At 48.3% G+C, this 9861-nt stretch overlaps 2 pseudogenes; both read right to left on the minus strand.

Moving 5' to 3' along the window:
- Positions 1-617: 617 nt before the first annotated feature.
- On the minus strand, positions 618-1686 carry LOC116457944 (phospholipid phosphatase 2-like; annotated as a pseudogene).
- LOC131381834 (solute carrier family 25 member 3-like) lies at positions 1625-9355 on the minus strand (annotated as a pseudogene).
- Between the last annotated feature and the right edge of the window lie 506 nt (positions 9356-9861).

Raw genomic sequence — 9861 nt, forward strand, 5'->3', positions numbered from 1 at the left:
GATGGTCTTGATCTCCTGACCTCGTGATCTGCCTGCCTCGGCCTCCTAAAGTGCTGGGATTACAGGCGTGAGCCACCACGCCCGGCCACAAGGGTTCTTTTTCTTTTCTTTTCTTTTCTCTTTCTTTTTTTTTGGAGACAGGGTCTCGCTGTGTCGCCCAGGCTGGAATACAGTGGCACCATCTTGGCTCACTGCAACCTCTGCCTCCCGAGTTCAGGGGATCCTCCTGCCTCAGCCTCCACAGTAGCTGGGAATGCAGGTGTACCCCATCGTGGCTGCTGGGAGTGAAGGTGCACCATCATCGTGGCTGCTAACATTTTGATTTGTTGTAGAGACAGGGTTTTGCCATGTTCCCCAGGTTGAGGGGTTTCTTTTTGATGTGATGAAAATATTCTGGAACTAGGTCAAGGAGATGGCTGCACAACGTTGTGAATGTACTAAAAATGAACTGGACACATTAAAATGGAAAAAATTGTGACTTTTATCTTACACAAATTTTATTTCAATTTTTTAAAAAGGTCAACAATTAGGTGAAAAGTTTAAGGACTTATCAGTAGAGATGGTAAGAAGATAGTGCAGAAGGCCGGGCACCGTGGCTCACACCTGTAATCCCAGCACTTTGTGAGACCGAGGTGGGTGGATAACCTGAGGTCAGGAGTTCGGGACCGGCCTGGCCAACATGGCGAAACCCCGTCTCTACTAACAATACAAAAATTAGCCGAGTGTGGTGGCAGGTGCCTGTAATCCCAGCTACTCGGGGAGCTGAGGCAGGAGGATCTCTTGAACTTGGGAGGCAGAGGTTGCAGTGAGCCAGGATCATGCCACTGCACTCCAGCCTGGGCAACAGAGCGAGACTCTGTCTCAAAAAAAAAAAAAAAAAAAAGTGCAGAAGAAGGCAGGGTGTGAAATTTAGGGGAGACGGAGACAGGGCATGCTCCCCTCGGCCTCCCAGTGTCTGCGGGGCCCACGGAACCCTGAGGTCTGGCTCCTGCCTGGCCAGCTGCCTGCTGGCTCTTCGTGAATTGGCTCCTGGGCCTTCTTCAGCTCCCATTCCCCCCAAGAGTGCAGGCTGCTAGTCCACACCCACCTGGCCTCGGTGACGTCCGCAGGGTTTCCCCTGCACACTTTCTCCAGCTGCACATAGACCGAGCAGTTGATCCGGCTCCAGTCGGGGGCGCAGACGGCTAGGAAGTTGGGCCTCGGATGCCCGATCATGTACTTGGCCAGGTCTGTCAGAGACTGGTTCCCGGCTGCCCGGAACAGGAAGGTCCCCAGCACCTTGTATACAGCAGCCACGTAGTTGTTCAAGTCAGAGCGAGAATAGAGCCGGTCTGTGTACACCAGGTAGGCTTCCCCGGCAGAGACCTGCAAGTGGGGCAGCCGCAGGAACCAGTGGGGGTCTCGGTCAGCCCAGGGGCCTCACTCCTCCCCACGGGCCTCCCCAAGGCTGCTGGAGAGCTGGGGACTCTAAAGGGGGCCCTATTACCCACAGGTACCACTCAGGGCAAGGCTGTGTCCCCCAGCCCCACGCGGACCTCCAGGGCAGGGCTGTGCCCCACCCCATCCCCTCCCCAGTCCCTCTGAGCCCCTCCTGCCTTACGAGGACGATGGTGGCTGTGATGGTGACTCCAGCCATGAGCCCGTGGGTGATGGTGTCTGGACGGTAGGGGTACCGGATGGAGTCATCCCCGCAGTAAAATCCTCGCTTATACGGGGCGTTCACCAGCGTCAGGATAGCGAAGGGCAGGGAGGCTGGTGGGGAAGGACAGCCTGGGAGCTGTGAGGTTCTCTCACCAGCTGGGCCTTGGGGCCCCACACACCTGCCTTGGCCTGGAGGCCTCCCACCTCTACTCCCACCAGACAGCAAGGAAGAGCTTTTTTCACAGCCCAAGTAACACTCCCTTTCCCATCCCCCTCAGACACACACAAACTCCCAGGCCCTCTGCCCCTCACACCCTTGCAGCCTCCTTTCTGCTCCTTGAACAAACTCAGCAAACACCCACTTTTGCACAGCCACTTCTCTCTGTCCAAAATATCTTTTTTTTTTTTTAAATTTTTAAAAGTAGAGACAGGGGTCTCATATATGACACAAATAACACAAATGTGGTCATAATCACATCGTTAATACCTACCCTATTCACATATCCACCCAAATAGTAGAATTCAGGAAACCAAGACAAAGTCTCCTAAGTGATGTTAACATTTACATTTCCTTTCAAATGGTTCTTTGCTCGTGATTTAAAAACTAATTGATCTTCAAGACCACAAAAAAAACAAGCATACTATAATTGAATGGCTGCCTATCAAAATGTGATCTGACTTCAGTAATTATTTTTGCCTTCCAAAGGCTCAAAAGAAAGACTTTCTAAAGACATACTTGTGCAGCAAGGAAAAGTACTCATAACATTAACACTTTGATTCCTTCTCATCTTTATCATGTGGTATTAACATGTAAATATGACCTTTCTTTTCAAGATTTTACCTACTTCCTTTATTCACTTCTCAAAGGACAGATCAATGGATGAGATTACAGCTATCATGAAATTAATTTCATATACTTGAGAAAGCTACTTTAATCACCACCTGGGGGAAAAAATTGTGATAAAGCCTCTCGTTGAAGCTGCAATAACACACACACACACACACACCTGCAAAAGTGCTGCATTTATAATCAGTCCCTTCAAGTTAGAACTGAGGCACTGACCTGGTGAGCAAATGACTTAAATATTAAATTATTGACTATTTTACAGTTTATTTCTAGACAATTTTGCCATAGGTTTTCCACAATTGAGACACACTGCAAACTCCTCATTGGTGCAAAATGAGGAAAGCTTTATAGTACATATAAATAGAATTTTTTTTATTTTTGAGATGGGGGATCCTCCCACCTCAGCCACCTCAGCCTTCTGAGTAACCGGGACTACAGCCATGCACCACCATGCCTCGCTAATTTTTTTTTTTTTTGGTAGAGATGGGTTTTTTCAGACTCAGCCCACCTGCACCCGGTGATTAAAAAGCTTTATTGCTCACACAAAGCATGTTGGTGGACTCTCTTCACACGGACGCGCTTGACATTTTGTGCTGAAAACCCAGGACAGGAGGACTCCTTCAGGAGACCAGTCCCCTGTCCTTGCCCTCACTTGGTGAGGAGATACACCTATGACCTCGGGTCCTCAGACCAACCAGCCCAAGGAACATCTCACCAATTTCAAATCGGGTAAGCGGTCATTTCACTCTCTTCTCCAACCTCTCTCACTATCCCTCCACCCTTCAATCTCTCCCTTCCTTAATTTTGGTTCCTTTCCCTTTCTGGTAGAGACAGAGGAGACGCATTTTATCTGTGAACCCAAAACTCCAGCGCTGGTCACAGACTCAGGAAGACAGTCTTCCCTTGGTGTTTAATCACTGTGGGGATGCCTGCCTGATTATTTACCCAGATTTCAGAGGTGACTGATCACCGTGGGGATGCCTGCCTTGATCCTTCATCTTGGTGGCAAGTACCACCCCCCCCCTCCCGTGTCTCTATCCTCTCTTTACTCTAAACTTACCCTTTCACTATGGGCAACCTTCTGCCCTCCATTCCTCCTTCTTCGCCCTGGCCTTTGTTCTAAAAAACTTAAAACCTCTTCAACTCCCACCTGATCTAAAACCTAAGTGTCTTATTTTCTTCTGCAACATTGCTTGGCCCCAGTACAAACTTGGTAATGGCTCCACATAGTCAGAAAATGGCACTTTTCGATTTTCTCCATCCATCCATTTTTTTTCAAAAAATGGGCAAATGGTCTGAGGTGCCTGATGTCCAGGCATTCTTTTACACATCGGTCCCTCCCTAGTCTCTGCTCCCAATGCGACTTGTCCCAAATCTTTCTTCTTTCTCTCCCGTCTGTTCCTTCAGTCTCCACCCCAAGCTCTGAGTCCTTTGAATCCTCCTTTTCTACAGACCCACCTAACCTCTCCCTCCACCCCAGGCTGCTCCTCACTAGGCCAAGCCAGGTCCCAATTCTTCCTCGGCCTCCACTCCCCCACCCTGTAATCCTTCTATCACCTCCCCTCCTCATACCCAGTCTGGCTTACTATTTTGTTCCACAACGTGCCCTCCCCCACCTGCCCAACAATTTCCTCTTAGAGAGGTGGCTGGATCTGAAGGCACAGTCAAGGTTAATGCTCCTTTTTCTTTAGCCAACCTCTCCCACATCAGTTAGCGTTGAGGCTCTTTTTCATCAAATATAAAAACCCAGCCCAGTTCATGACCTGTTTGGCAATAACCCTTAGATGCTTTACTGCCCTAGACACAGAGGGGTCAGAAGGTCGTCTTATTCTCAATATGCATTTCATTACCCAATCCACTCCTGACATTAGAAAAAGCTCCAAAAATTAGATTCCAGCCCTCAAACCCCACAACAGGACTTAATTAACCTCGATTTCAAGGTGTACAGTAATAGAGGCAGCCAAGTGGCCACGTATTTCTGAGTTGTAATTCCTTGCCTCCACTGTGAGAGAAACCCCAGCCACATCTCCAGCACACAAGAACTTCAAAATACCTAAACCATAGGAGCCAGCCATTCCTCCAGGACCTCCTTCCCCAGGGTCTTGCTTCAAGTGCCAGAAATCTGGCCACTGGGCCAAGGAATGCCCGCAGCCCAGGATTCCTCCTAAGATGTGTCCCACCTGTGTGGGACCCCACTGGAAATTGGACTGTTCAGCTCACCTGGCAGCCACTCTCAGAGCCCCTGGAACTCTGGCCCAAGGCTCTCTGACTGACTCCTTTCCAGATCTTCTCAGCTTAGCAGCTGAAGACCAACGCTGCCCAATCACCTGGGAAGCCTCCTGGACCATCACAGACACCTTGGGTAACTCCTACAGTGGAGGACAGGAATGTCAGTCCGGCCTCTGAGCCCAAGCATGCATGTATACATCCAGATGGCCTGAGGCAACTGAAGAACCAAAAAAGAAGTGAAAATGACTAGTTCCTGCCTTAACTGATGACATTACCTTGTGACATTCCTTCTCTGGGACAGTAAGTCTCCAAAGAGCTCCCCACTGAGCACCTTGTGACCCCCGCCCCTGCCCGCAAGAGAACAACCCCCTTTAACTGTAATTTTCCACCACCTACCCAAATCCTATAAAATTGCCCCACTCCTATCTCATCTCCCTTTGCTGACTCCTTTTTCGGACTCAGCCAACCTGCACCCAGGTGATTAAAAAGCTTTATTTCTCACACAAAGCCTGTTGGTGGTCTCTTCACACGGACGTGCATGACAGTGATTATATGAGAAAATGAATATGAAATACCTAACAATAGCAGATGTATACTATGGCTTTTATTATTCTAATAAGATATGGATGATTTCACAGAGAATGCTAATTATAGGTGTGAGGGAAGAATAAACCCCATAGGTTCTTAGTTGGAGTTAACCTGTTACAAAAGACAAATTAACAAGAGAAAAAAGAGAAGCTTCTTAACATGTATATTTCATATATACATGAGAATAGAGAATGAGTAGTTCTCAAAGAGGTGGCTTTGAATTTCAGTTTAGATAGCATCTTCAACAAAGAACAGCAGGACGGGCATGGTGGCTCACGTCTGTAATCCCAGCGCTTTGGGAGGTCAAGATGAGCAGATCACTTGAGCCCAGGAGTTCGAGACCAGCCTGGGGAACATGGGAACATGCAAAAACCCCATCTCCACCAACACACACACACACACACACACGGAAAAACCCCATCTCCAATCCCTCCCCCCAACACACACACTAGATGGGCATGGTGGTGTGTGCCTATAGTCCCAGCTACTTAGGAGGCTGAGGCTGAGGTGGGCTCAGGCTCAATCATCTGAGACCAGGGAGGTCAAGGCTGCAGTAAGCTGTGATTGCACCACTGCACTCCCACCTGGGTGACAGAGACCCTGTCTCAAAAAAAAAAGGAACAGCAAATACTCAGAAATTTTAGGAAAAGGACTTTTGAGCCTTTAGGGACAGCACCTTGGGGGAAGGCAATAAATGGTACATAAAGGCTAGTTAGTAAAGCTTGTTAATACAGATTGCTCTAGTATCATCTCCACGCCTATAAGGGTCTAAAGTTGTTTTCAGTGGTTAATGTTTGTTCTGTCTCGCAGGAAGGTGGGCAAGGTACTTTTTGTCTTTGTAAATCTATGTCCTGCTCTTTGGCAAATAGGGAGAGGGCAGAGAGCTTTCCTGCATTTGCTTCTTCTGTTCTGTTCAACAATCCTTTATATTTTGGGGCAGCATATTCTGGTCTCCTACACGGGCAAGGTAAAACATTGAATAAAATTTTTAAATTGTTCCAAATAAATAATAGCTAGGAAAAACCTTAATGATTATGAATTCTTGTTATCTTTACTTAAATTATCTTTATTTTTTATTCTCTATTATCAGCTATCCCTCCCCTATTTATTCAAACAGACATTTGTAAGCCACCAAAAAAAAAGGGGGGGAGTGGGGAACAGAATGTACAAGAATTGAATATGAAAACTGCTGACCTGAACTAAGTAAATTATTTTGCTCTTCACCCAGGCTGGAGTGCAGTGGCACGATCCTAGCCTCAAACTCCTGTAATCTCAAACTCCTGGTCTCAAGTGATCTTTCCACCTCAGTCTCCCAAGTAGCTAGGGATTCTCACAATGTTGCCCAGGTTGGTCTTGAACTCCTGGCCTCAAGCAATTCTCTCTCCTTGGCCTCCTAAGCTGTTGGGATTACAGGTGTGAGCCACCTCCCTGGCCAATAAACCCATCTTCTTGACCATATTCATAACTGCCAGAATCATGCCATCTGGTTCTCCTTAGATTATACTTCTCTAAACATACACCATATATATTACAAAAATTATCTGGTGATATCAACAGAGCAATCATGAAATACCACAAACCAGAACAAGTGATCTCTTACTATCTTGAACATAGATTTTGCAGCAATTTCCAAAATTATATTACTAAAAGTACTTTACTTAAAAATTGTTTACCAAATCAACTTCCTACACTTTACAAGACAATAGACAGAAATGTATTTAACTGAAGTGTCTTAACAATAGCTAATGATCCTTCCCAATAATATGCTAAATAGAAGCATTAAATATTAATAAATTTCATTCCATCTCATTCAAAAGTTGACTTTTTCTTCATCTCTTTATTATTCAAGAGAGTTCTGACATACTTAAATCTAGACACTTTTCAACTTCTGTTAACCGCTGAACAGTTTACTATTACAAAGTTTAAACATTAACATATTCTAAGTTTGTAGTCTAATTTAATACGAGTTTTTAAGGCAATCATCTTACACTTTGGTAAGTTATATCAAATGCCTTATTGAAGTTTGTTTCTTATTCATATTTTACAAACATCTCTAATTCACAGAATTTCACTGATTGTAAAATTTCCCCAATCAGAGATGTGAAGGCCACAGAGAACAAAAAACATGCTTTATAATGTCAATAAATTTTATGAATCTCAACCATTGTAAAGATCACTGAAACATCTACCAGATTAAGTGAAGAGTATTTATTACACTTACAGTGAGATTTTTCCTCCAAAGTCACCGAAACTATTCTTTAATGTTCAACAGACAGCAGTTGGAATTTGCAGGATTTTGGGTTTTTTCTTCCTTTTTTTTTTTTTAAATGTCAGGGTGGTGTGGTCTTCTTTGGATGTATGGCTGTTGAAAGCTGAGTTATACAAAAGAAATCTTTGGAGAACAGAGGCTTTTCTTTACATATTTATTCCCAGAGCCTGCCCTTCATCTCTTTCTGGCTTTCCACATTGATCCAATTGTAGCACTTCCTGGAGAGAGCTATGTTCTAATCAGCAACATCAGGAAGAGAAGGGACAAAGCAAAAGGAGAAAATGCAGATCTTCTCATGTCTCTTTGAAAACAGTGAATACATTCTAAGCTACCAGGTAGTATAAGTCACAATTTAACTTTTAATAATTTTTACCTGTAATGGACATGAACAGGAAATACGCGATGAGTCCTTCATCTATTCAGTAGGTGCCCGATTTCTATTGAGATGAACACCATGTACCAGAATCTCACTTTGTTCCCCATCCATATAGTTGTGCTGACCTTAAAACCTCATTTGCAGGCTATTCAGTAGTTATGCTTTGATAATCTCTACAGAAAGGGCGAATCAAAGGAGATAACACCCAGAGACCCTAAACTACCTAACATTACTTCCTGTTAAGAATTTTTTCCTTTTAATTGCTGAAAAGCTATTGAGTTAAAGCAACCACGCCAACTCCCCAAAGATAATGGTTCAAACCCCCAAACGAAATGTTTGCAATCCTCTTGAGTTGCCAAAAAGAAGCAGTCATTTAAAGAGAACTCAGACTGCATATTAAGTAACCTCTACCCAAAATGTTAACATCTTACACACTAGCATTGTTTGCACGCGATTCCCCACTTGATGGAAATGTGGACCCACTGTGGCTAGAGCAGTTCAGAACTCCACGCCTACCTTTTCTTCTTCAGCGGTTCGGGCGCTTGAGCCACGGGAGGGCGAGGCAGCTTGAGATACACCTTGACCAGGTCATAGATGAACCACCGCAGGGCCGTGAGGGTGCCGATCATGAGGATATGCGCAAAGAGGCCGATGCGCGCAACGAGGCCCTTCCCCACGCCCGCGAACCCCAGTCTTCGGAGGACGCCCAGGGCCGTGCTATCCTTCTCCTTGTTCAGCACAGACACCACAGAGTCGGCGGGATGGGACACGACAGCGCAGAAGACGCCAGCGATGTAGCTGGCCATGAAGGTGATGCCCAGCTGCTTGGCCTTGGTGCACTGGCTCTGGGGCTTGGGCACGGCGTACCTGCAGAGCTCCTCCGCCGTGTGCTCGAAGCAGGCAAACTTCATCATGGTGTAGGAGATCTGCCTCAGCCACAGCGGCGCCATGCCCTTGTATCAGGCCCACAGGCCCTCCTCGCCCTACATCCTGGGCGCCGCGGCTCGCAGGGTGCTGGCGTAGCCCGGGCGCGTCTGCACGCGGACCTTGACCGCCTCCATGGGCGCCAGCGAGACGTCGGCGAAGAACTCGGCGCTAGCCCAGGCGAAAAGGTACAGGCCGGTTCTCCACCCGTAGGCCCTCTCTGGGCCCAGGAGCTCCGCGTAGCGGATCCTGAAGACCTCATAAAGGCCGAATTTGAGGAAGCCCTGCAGGGAGTAGCCGAAGAAGGTCTGGGCCCAGCCGCGAGCCAGACTGCACAGCCCGTCGCTGCGCACCGTCACGCCGAAGCCGCTGAGGACGCCCTTGTACCAGCCGGGGTTCACCTGCATGCGGCACTTGACCAGGTCCAGGGACACGATGGCCGTGTGTGTCAGCCGCAGCTCAGCATCCCGCCCAGGCCGCACAGCAGCAGGTACCGGGCCGAGCCGTAGTCCACGCTGGCCTCCTCCACAGCCGCCGCCCGGGGCCTGCTGCCGCCTTGGCCCACGCTTCTCGCCTGCAGCGCTCGGGGGCCGCGAGGGGATCATCCATGGCCACGCCGGGCGCAGGCCCACCCTGCCCTCCTCCCCTCCAGCCGCACTCCCTCAAGGGCCGCGGGGCGGGGCAGGGCGTCGTGAACCTCTCCCGCGAGCCCGCCCACACAACGGTCCAGGCGAGGAGATCCCTGCAGCGCTTCAGCTTGTGCCTGCGCGGTCCGCGGCGTGAAGGACGGTTTAAGTAGGCGGTGTCGCCCCGCCCCTTCCCTTCCAGCACGCCCCGCCCCTTCGCCCCTTCGCCCCTTCGCCCCTTCGCCCCTTCGCCCCTTCGCCCCTTCGCCCCTTCAGGTCAATGGGCTCCTGGTAGCTGCAGGAACCCCAGCCCCGCTGCGCCTGGGCCAGTCAGTGGTCAGTGGTCCCAGAGCTCACCTTC

This window comes from Hylobates moloch, unplaced genomic scaffold (genome assembly GCF_009828535.3).
Source record: "Hylobates moloch isolate HMO894 unplaced genomic scaffold, HMol_V3 SCAFFOLD_18, whole genome shotgun sequence".
Taxonomy (NCBI): Eukaryota; Metazoa; Chordata; class Mammalia; order Primates; family Hylobatidae; genus Hylobates; species Hylobates moloch.